This window comes from Myotis lucifugus, unplaced genomic scaffold, assembly GCF_000147115.1.
Source record: "Myotis lucifugus unplaced genomic scaffold, Myoluc2.0 scaffold_202, whole genome shotgun sequence".
Classification (NCBI taxonomy): Eukaryota; Metazoa; Chordata; class Mammalia; order Chiroptera; family Vespertilionidae; genus Myotis; species Myotis lucifugus.
Genome location: NW_005871250.1, coordinates 2,000,338 through 2,013,817, shown reverse-complemented (window position 1 = coordinate 2,013,817; position 13,480 = coordinate 2,000,338). Strand labels below are relative to the sequence as shown.

The window sequence follows — 13,480 nt, the reverse complement described above, 5'->3', positions numbered from 1 at the left end:
ATCTCTGTTGCACCTCAAGCTAAGGGATGTGGAATGATAGTCCAGACAGCACAATTTGCTCTTTGGCCAGCATGGAATTACCAGTCAGACAGAGCGTATGCTAGGGCATTCACAAGGAGAGGCACCAAAAATTAGAATATTCTGGAGAAAGGTACTTACTTGACTTTTGATATTTCAGAAAAGTATAAAAGTGTTTGTTCAGGAAAAATATCAGGAAGTTGTTGAAGCTATGTGCACTTGTTTATTATTTAATGCCCTTTCTATTTTTAAGAACATGTAGGTGGAGAGATGCTTAGGACATGTAGGTAGGAGGTATGGCTAAGTGTTCTCAAGGTCCAAAGCACAGAATAAAATTATGTTACCTTCCAAACTCTCATTAAAAATAAAATAGTACTTGGTCATAAAATAAGTGCAGGGCAGTCCAACATAGTTCTGACTTTTCCCTAGACAAATGGTTTTGTGCTTTTCTGAAATATCAGGAATCTCAAAGTTTTTCCAAAATAATTCTTGTGTGCACCATTTTTTTTGGGGGGGTGGGGGGGTCTGATACCCTAACCATACACTTAGTCTGTTGAACCAATTCAACATGATCAAAGAGCAAATCATGGCACCTGAAATATTCAAATAAAAATCCAAATAAAGATGAGCCACATTTAATGCAGATCTATTATATTTGATATTTAAAAATTCAAATTGGCAAGGTAATTTGTTACATTTTCTAATATGGCACAATCGGGCTCATGAGATTTGGAATCCAGCTGCAGTTAGACCATTTACCTAACCCAAACTTGAACAAGTCTAACCTCTCTGAGACTGTTTCCACTTATTTAAAATATTTCTAGTGATAGAATTGGGGGGAATACAAGCTAAAAATAAACAATGTAAAATTAATGAGAACTACAAAAGATTATCCTATATAATAAAAGGCCAGCGACCATAACGGTGTAACAACCAGAATGACCGATCGACCAGTCGCTATGAGGTGCATTGACCACCTCTCAGTCCCTTCCCCCATCCCACAGACTCCGATCGCTGGATGGCCAATGGGGAACCATGGGAAACTGGGGTGGGTGCCGGCAGTGGGGCGGGACTGGGGACTGGCAAGCGGGCGGAACTACTGACCTCTTGTTCCCTTCCCGCAGCCCACAGGCTCAGATAGATCACCAGATGGCGAACAGGGAACCAGGGTGGGTGTTGGCGGCGGGGTGGGACTAGGGACTGGTGAACGGGCAGAAGATGGCCCTGATTGCAGGCTAGGCCTAGGTACCCTACCCACGCACAATTTCGTGCGCTGGGCCTCTAGTATTAATATAAGGCGTAACGACTAATATAAGATGCATTATTTTTGTCAACTTTTCACATGTGTACATCTTAAATCCTCCAAAAAATTCTATGTGCTAACGTATGCAAATGTTGCTACTCATATAAGTTGTTTTGCAATTAATTAATTCATGTCCTTTGAAAACACATTTTCAGTTGTAACTGACCTCTCAGAATAACACCCAAGTATAAATATTATGTTAAAACTTCCATGATAAATTTGGTTTTCTTTTAGGCTCCAACCATGGGAAACAAGCATTAATCTTTGATAGACCTATAAGAAATGAAGAAAATGGTTCTGACTCTCCTTCTAGTTCTTCCTGGTTGAGACTTGAACATGTACATAAAACTGAAATATGTTTTGAGATGACTTAAAGAAATAAGGAACATCCTATCAGAAAGTGAGAAATCAGATAATGTGTTTTATTCCAATTAAAACAAGTTTTACCTAAGTTTAAATACCAGTCAAAATATTTACTATCTCAACCAGAATGGCATTTTCAAGATAGTGTTTGAGAAAAAGATAATTAGCTGTTAAACAGTTCATTTACACAATAATTTAAATGTGCCTTTTTTTTTTTTTAGAAAGAGAGAAACAGCAATGTGAGAGCTTAACATCAACTGGCTGCCTCCTGTACTCCCTCCTTCAGGGATAGAGCCTGCAACCCAAGCATGTGCCCTGACCGGCAATCCAAAAGGCAACCTTGTGGTGCACAGGACAAAGCCCAACCAACTGAGCCACACCAGCCAGGGCTTGAATGTACCTTTTATATATATTTTGTTTTGTTCTGACATCAATCTGATGGCTCTTGAATTATTTTGTATCTAGACCCCAATGAACCCCATTTCATTTTTCAAAATTAGCCATACAGAAGGGATAACTTTAATATGGCTATTAGGCATCACACTCCATAGAGGTTCTGGGAAAGGACTCTCGTGAAATGGCCATTTTTCAGTTCCCCGCATCCTGACAAGATGACATATAAATTTCTCTGTGCAGATGATCAATTGATTTTGTAAAAAATATCCAGATTCTGTAATTTAAAAGCCCCTTACAAAACGGAGTCTTGTACTTCTAGACTGTTACAGGTCTAGAAGTACATGATATGAAACACTCTTCAATGGACAGTTGACTAGAAAGGCAGAGAAGTTTTTGAGAAAGAATCTAGTCCATCCCAAATAAATTCATGTCTAGGTCATATTTATGGAGGTTTTGATGAGAAAAGAATGCACTGCCCTATCTGGTTATCCTACTGACCACTCAAATTTGCTATCAGAAAGTTCTACATTTTGTATTTATAATCTCCATTCTTCCCAATGCAGGTGAATCCCATTTTCCACTCTTTAGGTCCCCCAAAATAGGCAAGAAGCAATTTCCTACGTGTAAACCCTCAGCTTCTCTGAAGCAAATAACTGTCATCTCTCAGGTTTCTCTAAATGTAATAATCCTAGTTTCCTTATCCTTTCTTAAAGAGTTCAACTTTATACATAATTCACTTTTCTGTGGCTCCTCCTCAAAGGCTATGTAATCACCTCAAGTTGTGGCACCAAAATCTAGACCTGTATTCATATCAGGGTCTGACCACGTAGCTGAAACATATGACTGTTAGTTCTATATCCGTGGCCTACACTGATTTGCCTCTGTTCAAATTGTACCAACATCACCTATAAAACCATATCCCCATGGAAAGTCAACACAAAGGAAAGAAAACAAAGCCCCAAGATACCTGTTTTCATTGCATAAAACAGAGTTAACTATGTCTTGATTCTTTAAAGCTTACTGTAGATATATCTGAAATTGTAATTTTTGGAGGTCAAAAGTTGTCATTAAAAAATTCAGGATGCAGTGTGTTAAAATTTTGATATGACATACAAGCCCAGGGGATATTTCCTTGCTTGACTTTATGTAGCTGTTATAATTAGGCACATGGTAGCAAGACTTTACAGAGTCGTGCATCTATATAATATATGACATGCCATAAGCATATTAAGTGCATTCTCTCCATTAAGTTGCTGAAGAGCCTTCCCATATATAAGCCAAATAGGACATTTATTCTCAGAGAAATTAAACTATAAACCTGATTCAAATACATATACAATTTTTAAGTGAAGGGAAGCGATGGGTAAAATAAAATGAAAGATTAAAACCAAAAATACTGATGTTTTACACTGTAGAAAATGCTTGCACTGACAATGATATTGTTAGAGACGAGATCGATGGCTGAAACTAGTCCATGTGATGAATGTAATACTACTAACACACTTTTACCTGCAAGGATTTTTCTGGCTTTAATTCAATGAAATCCATTATCCTGGGTGGTAATGGAGGCCTGTACCCTACTCATCTTAGACATCTTTAGTCTCCTGCGCTGCCCTAAAGCCTTGGCATAATAAAAGGTCAAGCAGATCCCAGTAAGCATTTGTAAACTACAATACCCGCCCCCCACCCCCCATTTAGGCTACAAGCCACACATTCTTTTGCTAAGCTTTGCTCTCTCTTATTCCATTTCACTGTATAAGCAGATTCATTTGGAAATGGCTAGGGTACTTAGGAAATACCTAGATTTTTTCAAAACAATCTCACTTTCCTACTTGACCACCTAAGTAAGTGAATCCAGAATACAACATTTGAGAGAACTCTAAAATGGTGCCTGGATACTGAAGGAATGAACAGCAAATAGCATCACTATTAAGTAAAATGAATGCATTTCACCATCCAGCTTGCCTGTGCTTTCTGGGACACAAGGCACAGACATGAAAGGGAAGGGGTAGAATTCCAAGAAAACTGATTTGTTTCCACAATCATTTGGCAAGACGCTGTACACAAAATAATACCACAAGCCACCTCCCTTTCCCATCATTGTCAAGTCCGGGTTCTCAAATCACCCCCCACAAACCTAATTAAAAATAAAGAAAAGAGGCCGGCTATGAATTCACATCGAGGGCGACGATACATATTAAATGACAGGCATCTGTCCTAATTGGTCACAACAAAACTGATGGGCAATAACAAGAATAAATCTCACATTAATCCAGATGAAGTCAATGAATAATTTCACAAACCAGAAGCATACTTTCAAAAATATCCAATTACCTCCAAGCATGCAAGGGCATTTGATAACACATAAGAATGATTGCAAAGAATGCTTTGCACATAAATATGTTTCATAAACGCACTCTAAGTGCTAAGTAATGTGTATATATGTTATGCATATCCATAGAGTATACATTTGTGTAGTCACAATGAAATGTATGCACTGAAAATGAAACTGTACCCAGCAAATGGTTTCTCAACAAGAGCACATAAGAATACGGAATAGGACGCTCAATTCTGGGGCCACCTTTCCCACGCAATGAGGGAGAGAAGCAAAATCACCTTATCATTAGACAGAGAAGCTTATGAGGAACCGAATGTGTTTTGGAGGAAGGCCTAGCCCTGAATGTGGGAGCTGCAAATGAAATGATTCCTTTCAATAACACCCATTTCTTCTTAGCTTTTTCTACCCCCTGGTTCTGTTGCTAAGCTTGGAAGGAAAGGAACCAAGTGGCTCACTCTGCATTCTAAGCCAGTTAAGATAAAATCAGAACACCATTTTTTTTTTTAAACGGGAGCGGATGCCTTCTTACTTCTCTCCTCCTGGCAACCTTCCTCTATCTCCATCCCCATCTCTGTCTCTACATCTTCTCCCACTCTAAGGGAGTCATTGTTCCAGTGCAGGCCACAGATGTATACACAGGGCATTTGGGAACAAACTAAACCAAGAAGATAGCTCCACTGTGTCTTACTCACCATGCTGAGACCCGGAGAAGCTGTTGAAAGGAGGGAGAGGTGCAAACTGAATCCATTTTCCTTGTGACCGAGTCGGACGCAGCCTCCGAACCCAACATCAGCAGCGGCTGCTGGGATTTTTTTTTTTTCGCCCTCAGTCTCTGGCTGGCGATGGTGCAAAAAGGAACCACCCTTCCAGCCCCACTAGAGTATCAGCAGTCCAGGCGGCGGCAGCACCAGCATCACCACTTGGGCCTCCTCCCTCTCGGAGGATGGGGTGAGCTCAGAAGCAGCCAGGAACTTGCAGCAGACACCTCCTCTGGCTCCTCCTCTCCTGCCCCCTCCCCCACAGCCCCTCCCCTGCTGCGGTAAGGCTGCCCGTCCCGGCAGCTGCTGGTTGTCATGGTAATAACCAATGGTAAGCGATCGGACTAAGGGGGAGGGGAGATGGGTGAAACGCTGGAGGAGCTGGAGGGGAGTGAATTTGTGCTGCTGCCCTCTGGGATGCTCTTGGGCTCTCCTATCTTGGACTCTGGCTCTTTAAAAGTGGGGCAAGGGTGCATAGGCACGGGAAGAAAATAATTTAAATTGAATCGAAATCTAGACTCTAACATACAAAACAGCTCAGCTATTTGTGCATTTTTATATGGTTTTTCCAGTGAAATGTATTAAGTTTGCGATCAGAAAAAAATATGGAGAAAATTATGTCGTGTAATAGGAAATTATTATCACTCCAGATATGTTTGTCCTTTGTAGCATCTTTTACTCAATGCCACTCAAGGTTGTTATAAAGCAAAAGGAGTGGCTGGACTTTGCAATAAAACAAGAATCTGATTCCTTGGCACTGTTCTCCCTTGTTCTTTTCAGGAGAGTTGCTTGGTCTTACTGTTTTTCCAGTTCCCCCTGTGAAGAAGTCCCAGCGTTCATTGGCACTACCCTGTGGAAAAGGAAGATGGAACAGAGGAAACAAATTCCTTGAGCAATCAGGGTTCCCAGTAGCATAAGTTGGTGGATAGTTCCAAACCTTTTTAGTTCATTTCCTGCGGTAAATTCCATGCCATTTTCATGAACGCTCTTTTGGAGGTCCCAAGGAGTGAGGTCAGCAGTATTGAGGTTTAGGTGAGTTGTCTCTGGCTATAAATTATAGATGACACTGGTATTTATCTCATGCAGTAGTTGTAAAGATCAAATGAGATAATGCACTAAAAGCACTTGGCATGTAGTATGTGTACAATAAAGATTACCAGTAGTAGTAGTACATTGTATTCATGTCTTAATCCAAGAAATTAAAGGAATAGTATGGCAGTTACAAATATGGGGAAAAGTAAGGTGAGAAAACACTTAATACATGGTATCGGTGATGATGATGATGACAATGACAAATATAGGGAGGCCTGAGAGATTAAAAGTACGTACTCTGAAGATTAAAAGATTAATGGAGGACGTTCTAAGTCCTAAAGGAGTTGGATAAATTTCCCCAATTCACACAGCTAATAAGAGGCAGAGCCAGAATTAAAACTCTGGCTCTTCTAACACTAACATCTGCTCTTGTTTAACCATTGCAGTAAACCCTTGATTTTTCGGACCTTGATTAAACAGACTTTGGATTTAACACACAAATTTTTCGCTCTGTATGTTATGTGTGAAAATTAACACCCTGTTAATTTTTAAATGCTTTTAGCCAAGATTTGCTTATGATTAAATTAACAGGTTATTTTTTTGTTATTAATTCACTGTTCTTTTAAACAAATTTTAGCGAATAGGTCATATGTTGGACAAAACATTGTAGTAATTTCACCAACATAAATAAATATGACATAGCTACAACTATAGTCTAAGTATTTAAATCCAAGAGTCACCTCTCGTAAACAATGTTCGGGGAGTGATTAGCACGTGATCACACTGCATCTCGGGGTAATTGATTCTGTTGTCACGTGGTGTGACTTTCTGCAGCAGTTTTAACAGGTGCTGGCCAATGTTTCCACGTGCGCTAAGCCACGCCCCAGCTGTGTGCATTTGTTTACTCACAGTGACTGGTGAATGCACACGTTTATTAGATCTCTTCAAAATAAATTAAAAATTATAGTAATACATATAGAAAACTTTTATGTGAAATTAAACTTTTCATACATACTTAATTTTGATTACACAAACATGCCTACATAAAGGTAAATGAACTAAGTTGTCAAATTTTTAGCATACGAATTCGGAAAACCTACTTTATTATATAGTGGACTTACAGCTTTAATAAACATCCCCTTGCCCGAATTAGTCCGTTATATTGAGGTTTTACTATACCACTCTAACAGAAAAGGAAGATATTCTGTTCTTCACCTATAGGATTATTTGTAGGTTCAAAGGGGATTAATACAAGTTTCAGAGCCAGATAGCCTGAGCTTGATTTACTATAGATATGGCATGGGGCTTGTTAATTAACTTCCCTGAACCTAGGTGTTTCACCTGTGAAATGGTGCTAATCATAGAACCTGACAGGTCATCGTGAGAATTAAATAGGATGATGCATATAGAGCATTAGCGTGGCTAGTACATAGTAAATGTTCAGTAAATATTAACTATAATCATTTGTTACTCATTCTTACGTAATTAATATGAACGTGTGAGAGGACTTTTTCCTGCATGGAAAAGGTCTTGGTGCTAGGGCCTTATTCTGACAAAACTGACTTAAAGTTATCTCATTTGTGGAGAAAAGGGTTACAGCTCACCCTGAGCACTCCTGCTCTGTGCAGCTGGTGGGCCCTACCTCCCACCAGAGCCTGAAAGTCAATCACACAGTCTGCACGCACTTCCACATCAGCATCACTGTCCGGGATTTTTGAGACTTCAACCAAAGGCTTGGCCCAGCGGTTCTCAACCTGTGGGTCGCGACCCCTTTGGCAGTCGAAGGACCCTTTCACAGGGGTCGCCTAAGACCATCCTGCATATCAGATATTTACATTACGATTCATAATGGTAGCAACATTACAGTTATGAAGTAGCAACGAAAATCATTTTATGGTTGGGTCACAACATGAGGAACTGTATTTAAAGGGCCAGAAGGTTGGGAACCACTGGCTTGGCCTGACACCAGCACTGATAATTTTGTCTGGAGAAGGTTTAATGGCCTCCCTGGAATGGGAGTAGTCTTATTTTCCTTATTAAGCCAGCAAGCATTTACAGAAGCCAGAAATAGCAGGGCTAAAATTTCAAACAGCAGTTTTTATATAAGATGGATGCTTCACTTCCAGATGAGGATTTTCCCCAAGAGTTGGTGGCTTGTTATTTTGAAACACATCCTTTTGAGAGAAGAGAGGCGAGGGCCCGCTGAGGGCAGAGTGGACCACATTTCCCACAGAAGGAAGATGCGAGCTTAGGGACAAACAAAGATCAGTTCTTTGAGTGCTATTACCTTGAGGCTACAGACCATTCAAAACGTATTCGCATACTTTGTATTTTGCAATAGTCTTTAACTTTGCTATTCACTTTTGCAGGTTTCATTATGTCCTTTGTAATCTCTCTCCTTCATTGGTCGTTATTGATCTCCTTTACGGCAATATTGCCTTACGGCCAAGCAGTTCTGCGTGGGAGATGTTTGCGGCCACGAAGCCTGGGGCAGGCGGACCTAAACCGTGAGCGCCAAGTAAGTGAAGTTCTGTCGGCATAAGGGGAGGGGATGTGATGACCCCGCTGCCTTCGCAGTGTTCATCTTCCACTGTCTCCACAGGGAAGAGCTTGTAGGTGAGCGGGGAGGACAGCTGCGGGCGGAGGAAGCGCCCTGTTCAGGGGACAGTCCTCCGCGGGCCCAATGAGGAGCGTTCGTCCAGGCCCAGCGCTGACGTGTTGGGGTGAGTGGTTCCGTTTCCTCTTACCGTCCACACAAACAGGATCCACGGGGGAGAGAAAATGTTCCCTGTTTGAACAATTCCCCCGTTTACACATTCAAACACTACCCTCTCGGTTTCCGTATCTGTGCAGCACGGTTATCATTATTTAATAATATATTTAATGATTATTTAATAACTTCTTTAGATATTTAATCATGCAGAAGTTATTTTTTATTTGACTACTTGTTACTTATTTATTTTAAAATGAAATGTGTCCCTGGCTTTAGCAGAACAGTAATAAAAATAGGCGTGGTTGCCCTAACCGGTTTGGCTCAGTGGATAGAGCGTTGGCCTGCGGACTGAAGGGTCCCAGGTTCGATTCCGGTCAAGGGCATGTGCCTTGGTTGCGGGCCAGTAGCGGGTGTGCAAGAGGCAGCTGATGGATGTTTCTAACTCTCTATTCCTCTCCCTTCCTCTCTGTAAAAAATCAATAAAAAGTATATTTTAAAAAATAGGCATGGTAGAGAGGGTATGCCCAGTAAAAGGAACTTAAAGCAAAAGCAGACCTCTTTTTTTTTTTTTTGTAAAACAGAAACTTCAACTGTGTTTGTAATGATTTCTAGTCAAAAGACTAAACTTTAAATTTTATTTCTTCTCTTCATTGCCATCCCCTCTCCTAGCATACTTTATTTTTCCATAGTATTTATCCTCTAATATATTATTTATTTGTACCTTAAAATTTTTTATCTGTGCCCACTAGAAGGTAAGCTATGAAAGGACAGAGATTTAACAATTTTTTTTCAATTACAGTTGACATACAATGTTATATTAGTTTCAGATGTACAACACAGTGATTAGACATTTGTATAATATATAAAGTGGTCAATCAGCCCAGTAAGCCTAGTGCCTATTTGACACCATACACAGCTATTACAATATTATTATTGACTATATTCCCTATGCTGTACTGTACATCCCTGGGACTGTTTTTATAACTGGCAATTTGACATCTTTTTTTTCAAATAAATCTTTATTGTTCAGATTATTACAGTTGTTCCTCTTTTTCCCCCCATAGCTCCCTTCCACCCAGTTCCCACCCCACCCCCTGTCTTTACCCCGCCCCCCCCCCCCTGCCCCCGCCACTGTCCTCATCCATAGGTGTATGATTTTTGGCCAGGCTCTTCCCACACCCCCCACTCTCCCTTCCCCCTGAGAATTGCCAGTCCACTCCCTTTCTATGCTCTTGATTCTATTCTATTCACCAGTTTATTCTGTTCATCAGATTATTTATTCACTTGATTTTTAGATTCACTTGTTGATAGATATGTATTTGTTGGTACTTTGTTGTTCATAATTTTTATCTTTACCTTTTTCTTCTTTCTCTTCTTAAAGACTACCCTTCAGCATTTCATATAATACTGGTTTGGCGGTGATGAACTCCTTTAGCTTTTCCTTATCTGTGAAGCTCTTTATCTGACCTTCAATTCTAAATGATAGCTTTGCTGGGTAGAGTAATCTTGGTTGTAGGTTCTTGCTATTCATCATATTGAATATTTCTTGCCACTCCCTTCTGGCCTGCATAGTTTCTGTTGAGAAATCAGTTGACAGTTGTATGGATACTCCCTTGTAGGTAACTAGCTGTTTTTCTCTTGCTGCTTTTAATATTCTCTCTTTGTCTTTTGCCCTTGGCATTTTAATTATGATGTGTCTTGGTGTGGTCCTCTTTGGATTCCTTTTGTTTGGGGTTCTCTGCGCTTCCTGGACTTGTAAAGCTATTTCTTTCACCAGGTAGGGGAACTTTTCTGTCATTATTTCTTCAAATAGATTTTCAATATCTTGCTCTCTCTCTTCTTCTGGCACCCCTATAATTCGGATGTTGGTACGCTTGAAGTTGTCCCAGAGGCTCCTTGCACTATCTTCATGTTTTTGTATTCTTTTTTCCTTTTGCTTTCCCGGTTGGGTGTTTTTTGCTTCTTCATATTTCAAATCTTTGACTTGATTCTTGGGATCCTCTGGTCTGCTGTTGGATCTCTGTATATTATTCTTTATTTCAGTCAGTGTATGCTTAATTTCTAATTGGTCCTTTTTCATATCCTTGAGTGTCTCACTATATTTCTTGGAGGTTTCTACAAGATTCTTGAGTAGCCTTATAACCGTGATTTTGAACTCTATATCCGGTAGTTTGCTTTCCTCCATTTCTTTAATTTGTGACCTGTTTCTTTGTCTCCACATTTTGGCTGCTTCCCTGTGTTGATAGAGTGGCTTTGTGTGCTAGGTGTCCTATAGGGCCCAGTGGCTCAACCTCTCTAATTACCTGAGGTGGACACTCTTGGTGCACCCCTTTGTGGGCTGTGTGCACAGTCTTTTCTTAAAAAATATATATTTTATTGATTTTTTTACAGAGAGGAAGGGAGAGGGATAGAGAGTTAGAAAATCGATGAGAGAGAAACATCGATCAGCTGCCTCCTGCACACCCCCTACTGGGGATGTCCCCGCAACCAAGGTACATGCCCTTGACCGGAATCAAACCTGGGACCCTTGAGTCTGCAGGCCGATGCTCTATCCACCGAGCCAAACCGGTTAGGCCTGTGTGCACAGTCTTGTTGTAGTTAAGCCTTGATTGCTGTTGGTATCACTGATAGGAATTGACCTCCAGGTCAGTTGGCTGTGAGGACCAGTTGTGTCTACAATGGGAGAACTTCTGTGCTGGAGACACCCTATGGGGCAGGACTTGCTTCAGTGGGGCTTTGGCGCTCACTGAGTCTGCCCCCTGAGTGTGTCTCTTATGGATGTGAAGAGTTGTAATCTGGATAGTCTCACTCTGACCACTGGGTATACTGGCTCTTGGATCTCCAAGGGGATGCAAAGTCACCCACTGCCTAAGGCCACTCAGCAGGAGCTACAGAGAGATCTGCAGATTACTTCTCTTTGTTTGGGATTTGGAGGTGCCAAGATGAGGCACAACTGTGAAGTAATGCGGGCTGCTGACCAGCCTTAGGCCTTTTGGAAGCTCTGAGTTTCTCTGACCCAGCTGCAGTTTGACAGGTTTTTAGGTGGAGAAAGGCCAGGCCATTAGTATGCAAAAGCCTCTTTGCACAGCTTGGGTGGGGTTGTAAATTGGGTGGGGCATGGTCTCAGGGAGTCACGGGGCTGTGCAAACAGCAATGGTTGCCATCAGCCCTCCCCTGATAGGTCCCTGGGTCTCTATGTCCCTTGGCCCCGTGTAGGAACCATGGATGCTGCAAGCACCTCTGTGAGAAAGTCGCTCTCACGTTCCGGCCCGATGCCAGACAGTACAATTTCTCTCTCTATGAGTCTGGGTCCCCAGATTCTTGCCTAGAACTGGATTTCAGAGCAGCCAGGAGCTTGTATCTCCCTCCTGGTTGAAATAGACAACAGCATACCCAGCTGCCAGCCCCTTTTGCATGCGCATCCGTACCTCCACACTTTCACACCTCTGCACCTCCTATTGGACCCAATGCGCTTTTCTCTTTCCTTCTAGTTGTAGAATTTCCACTCAGCCAGCCTTCCTGTGGTTCTGGATGCTATTCGTTTTGTCTTTTAGTTGTAGTTTTAATGTGGTTGTACGCGGCAGCAAGTTCAGGTGTTTACCTATGCCACCATCTTGGTTGTCTCGGCAATTTGACATCTTAATCCTTTTCCCTTATTTACCCATTCCCATCCCCCATCTGGCCATCATCAGTTTGTTCTCTGTATCTATGAGTTTGTTTTTGTTTTGTTTGTTTGTATTCCACATGTAAGTGAAATGATATAGTATTTGTCTTTCTCTGACTTATTTCACTTAGCATATTATCCTCTAGGTCCATCATGTTGTTATAAATGGCAAGATCTCATTTATTTTATGGCTGAATAATATTCCATTGTATATATGTAGTACATTTCTTTACCCATTCATCTATTGATGGACACTTAGGTTGCTTCCATATCTTGGCTGTTTAAATAATGCTGCAGTAAACATAAGGGTACATAGGTCTTTTGGAATTAGTGATTTGGATTTCTTCAAATAATTATCCAGAAGTATTGCTGGGTTATATGGTGGTTCTGTTTTTAATGTTTTCAGGACCCTCCATCCTGTTTTCCATAGCTGCTGCACCAATTTACAATCCCACCAACAGTGCAGGAGGGTTCCCCTTTCTCCACATCCTCGCCAACACTTGCTATTTATTGATTTATTGATAACAATTCTGACAGCTGTGAGATGATATCTCATTTTGTTTTTTATTTGCATTTCCCTGATGATTAGTAATGTTGAGCATGTTTTCATATGCCTATTTGATGTATTTATGTCCTGTCCTCTTTGAAGTAATGTCTAGTCAGGTCTGCTGAAAGGGGAGGAGGAATTTTTGTTTGTTTATTTGTGAACTATGCCGACCCATATTAAATGCCCAATAAATATTTCTTGAATGAATAAACCAGTAAATAAATATAATAGCAAAAAGTTCTGCATTGAGTTATGGCTCTATATGTTATAGTATTTTTTCAGTCATATATTTTTGATATTTCTCAAAATTAAAAAATAATTGTTTTATTTGTATACATGCATATTCGC

General features: G+C 40.7%; 1 protein-coding gene across 2 annotated transcripts in view; it reads right to left on the bottom strand.

Moving 5' to 3' along the window:
- The window catches only part of JAKMIP2 (janus kinase and microtubule interacting protein 2), a 123,687-nt gene extending 118,344 nt beyond the window's left edge, over nucleotides 1-5,343 (bottom strand). For both annotated transcript variants that reach the window (XM_006097452.3, XM_006097453.3), the window contains exon 1: nucleotides 5,111-5,343. The gene's annotated coding sequence lies outside the window, so the exon portion shown is untranslated. The remainder of the gene's footprint in view (nucleotides 1-5,110) is intronic.
- Nucleotides 5,344-13,480: the final 8,137 nt, after the last annotated feature.